Below are 4064 nucleotides of genomic sequence, written 5' to 3'. Positions count from 1 at the left end.
TCTCAGCAACTCAAAGAAATATTTCTGAAATAACTGTTTAATTAACTCCAGCAGAAATAAGAATGGAGAATACAAAGAAACAAAATCTGAACATGGCGTGGACTACTGGTTCTCTGTTAACACATGAAATTCTCTTTTCCATCAGAACCAAAGCCTAAAAATTATTCAAAGTACCCTGTCCCAGTACCGTCAAAGAAATGTACTAGCAGCCTTACGATGGAGCATTAAAAGATTTAAAAACTGGGTGGTTTCATGTATACATTGTAAATACAGTTGGTTGGGCCACACACACACACACAAAAAAAACTACCTTATACTTCAAGAAATGTTTCACGCAGCAGCCAGAGTCACAGTTTTAGAATAATTATTGACCATGGTATTTATATCCATCAGCAATATAGCAAGTTTCTATTTTTGGTCTAATAGTTAAGAAATTCTCAATTAGCACCTGGCTAGTTTCCTTTTCCACTCTGTCTTCCCTAGACCCACCCCCTTTCTATCTGGTCCGTTGGCCTTTATCATTACTCGCCCACTTCCTGTTGCGGGTGAACTTCCAGCTTAAAGCAGAACTGTAAGCCAGCACGTCTGTCTCCTCCATCCCCTCCCTCCGCCCCTCCCTGCATTCCAGGGCTCCCAGATATCTGTCATTAATGCTATACCCTCTTAACTCTGGTCCACTGCTCTGAGAACTTAGTTTCTCCTCTCAGCTAAGAAAATTCTGGGGAAACTTTGGGTGGACTGTAATCCTCATTAACATATGACTTGTGATAAATGAACAACGCATTTAGCCGAAATGTACCTTTTATCCCATTATAAAAAGGGTTTTCTGAGCCAATTAATAATAGACTGATAAACAAATATTTATCCTACATATAAGCTTATTTAGTATATAACCTCTTACAAGTTGGCCAAGGTAATTTTTCAAAGCCCTGGCGATATTTTTCTTATCTTCATTAGCGAAGTTACGATATCTGTTGACATTCATACAATGAGATTACATTTTCATACAGTATATGGGTATTACAGTTTTCATTACATCAGGCTTATAATATTTCATAGTTTTACCAGCTATGATTTTCTGGATCATTCGTTAAAAGAAACCAAAATTGTCATGTGTACATAAGCCTTTAACAAACACTACCACTAATAAAGCATGATACATCGATCGTTTTATTTTTCACCTAACACAGGTATTCCTTGCTTTTCGAAAGTTCACATTACACCTCTTCGTTTTACAAAAGACCTACATTAGTACCTGTTTTCACTAAATGAAAGAAATCCAAAGAGGATTTTTGCTTTTTTGAAAAAAGGGTGAAATGTGAAAATAGTGTTTTGCATCTGTGTGGCAGCAAGCCTCATAAGGGCCTCATAACCTGAGCAGTGAAAGCGGCCCCTCCCAGCTCGTTCCCGGGTCTCAGCATCTCAGCATCAGGCCACCACAGCTCAGCACTGTGTCTGTGAGCATCTGCGCTTTATCTCCACCTATTTCGTGCGTCTGTCAATAAGATGTGTGCTAAGGTATAAGAAAAGCACAAGAGAGCTGGGAAGGGTGTTTGTTAAGCTTAGTGTAAAACTGGAGGTAATTAAGTATATTTGGTATGATTTCGTAAGTTATTTTGGGGGTCCGAAAACAGTCAAAAAATTTTCCCTATAAGTTGATGGTAACTGCTTCTTCACTGTACAACATTTTGGCTTACAAAGTTTTAATAGGAACACTCTACTTTCAGATATTGGGAAAACCTATCACCCATAAATCTTCAGTTTCTACAGGTTTATAGAATCAATCCCAGCGAGAAGGGTAGAAATTCAATAAAACCATTAGTAGCTAATAAAGCTGGGCAATCACAAGAGAAATAGGTCATAGTGTTTGGAGAACCAATTTGTTTTCAATAAGAAACCAGTTTGCCTGATTTTATGCCACCAATTGGCAATTTGATAATGTTACCCTAAAATTATTGTTTAAAAAGCAGAACTGGAAATTAAATGACAAGTTTTCATTTGGTCATGAAAACATTTTTGTTATGACAAATTTATTTATGCTGAATGAGAATTAGGAGAGGTGTAAAGAATCCAAAACAAAGTAGATTTTGAAAGAATATTATTTGGCTTTGGACATTGTACCAATACCAAAAGATTTCGGCCAGATTTCCCCCCAAGATATTGGAAATAATGAAAATAAAACCACTCTCTGAGAGCTAAATTTTAAGATTGACTACAATGGATAAGAGCACAAGTAAGCAAAGTCACCTTCAAAACACAAACTGTCCTGCCTTGACTATAACTTGATTTTTATTGAAAGAATATTGCTAAGAGATTTGAGTAGCCATGGAAACAGAGAAAGGAGCACATGGGAGCACTTCAGGGTCGATGCTCATCCAAGTGCTGCCAAAGACAGAAGGAGCCCAAATCAACAGCACAGCAGGACGTCCCTACCGTATTGGAGATCGATGTAGAAAGTTGCTACCGCTGGAGATTAAGTATTTCTGCCTTTGGGACAAAATCATCCTGCAATCAAGGTAGATATATAACTCCACTCATTTTCAATCTGTGCAGATCAAGCAACCTTCTGATAATACCTTCCGTTTCCTCAGCAGATTTGTGTACGTAGAAATTGCACTGGCTTTGCAGTCTTGAGTGTTCAGGTACATAAATTACAGCTCTTGGAAATTAATAAATTAATATTCTGGTTGTATGTCAGTCTCCTGACCTTGATTAATGTAAGCTCATCTGATTGCTGAAGCTGTTCCTAATTGCTAAAGCAAGACATTCCCTGACCAGGACGCACTAGACTAGATCCTAGAGGGTGTGGAAAATTGACGAAAGTAATGCTTCTCTGTGCTTTTGGGGACAATCAGGAGGCCTTCCCCCTGGCAATGACCCTATAGCAGCCAAGCTTTTCCATTTTAAAAGACCATTTGGGGGGATGGAGGCAAGTGCCTGTGATTTACCTCTTTTAATTATTTTATTTATCTAACTTGCTACAGTGACAATTCCATGACCACATCAGTGGGGAAGACAGTTCAGATCAGGAAGGCGGCAGGAAATCCTTGGATTTAAAATATACCATAGATAGTTCGTAAAGCAGACAGAAGTTACATTTACCATACATCCACCATATGTTCCAACACACTATAGTTCATTACAGTCCCTCAGCTCCCTAGATTGCACTTGTCTGGTAAAACCCAGCATAGGGGAAATCTTACTATCTGTCTCCTCCGAAGCTGTAACAAAGAGCAGGATACTGCTGGAGAAATCACATAAATCAACTGAATGGCATAGTTTACATCCGTAATCACAAATTTCCAAAGTGCTCTTTGCAGAGCATGCCAGCCCCAAACGGTTACTTTTTCACTGACATACTAGACAATGCATTTATATCTTCATCAACAGGCAGGTTATGGTATTATAAACACTGTATAGGTACATTTCTGGAAAATAGCAAGATGTTGTCAGATATCCAGGTTAAAGATTGTGCATAATTTTGATACACGCTGCCAAACTGTGGTGAACCAATTCACACACCCACCCACCACATACAAGGTGATCGCTTCCGGGAGGCATATCAACCTGTAATCGTGGTCTATTCAAGAGTTCTTGGAGAGATTTTTCAGGCTAAATAAATCGTTACCGTACCGCAAAAATTCGGATTGCAGGAACTCCCTCGGTCCAGCAGGTGGCGACGTCGCCTTCCGCCGGGCGCGGACCGCCACGGGGGCGTCACGTGACCCGGCCGTCTCCGCGCCGGGGGGCGGTCTTGCGGAGCTTGCCTGACGTACGCCGCGGCATGACGTAATACGTAGGGGCTGGCTAGCCGCCATCTTGCTTCTTTTTCTCGCTCGCTCTCTCTCCCTGCTCGGGAAGAAGCGAAAGTGCTTTGGCGGTTTGTCCATCTGCAGCTGCGGCTCCCCCAGCCCGGTGGTCCTGCGGCCACCGCTGGCCCCAGCCTCCTCTCGCCCTTCCTTGGATCAGAGCTCGGCCGAAGCCCTCGAAGTGCGCACACACACTCAGCTTGACACCCTGGCCGGTAAGGAGAGCGGCGCGGGCGGGGGAGCCGGGTCCAAGCG

At 41.7% G+C, this 4064-nt stretch overlaps 1 protein-coding gene across 1 annotated transcript in view; it reads left to right on the top strand.

Annotated features, from left to right (window-relative positions):
* Positions 1-3789: 3789 nt before the first annotated feature.
* PRRC2C (proline rich coiled-coil 2C) overlaps positions 3790-4064 on the top strand; it is an 80437-nt gene continuing 80162 nt past the window's right edge. Inside the window, exon 1 of the mRNA XM_015586141.2 lies at positions 3790-4024. The gene's annotated coding sequence lies outside the window, so the exon portion shown is untranslated. The remainder of the gene's footprint in view (positions 4025-4064) is intronic.

This window comes from Pteropus alecto, unplaced genomic scaffold (genome assembly GCF_000325575.1).
Source record: "Pteropus alecto unplaced genomic scaffold, ASM32557v1 scaffold101, whole genome shotgun sequence".
Lineage (NCBI taxonomy): Eukaryota > Metazoa > Chordata > Mammalia > Chiroptera > Pteropodidae > Pteropus > Pteropus alecto.
This window is presented reverse-complemented; position numbering and strand designations above follow the sequence as displayed.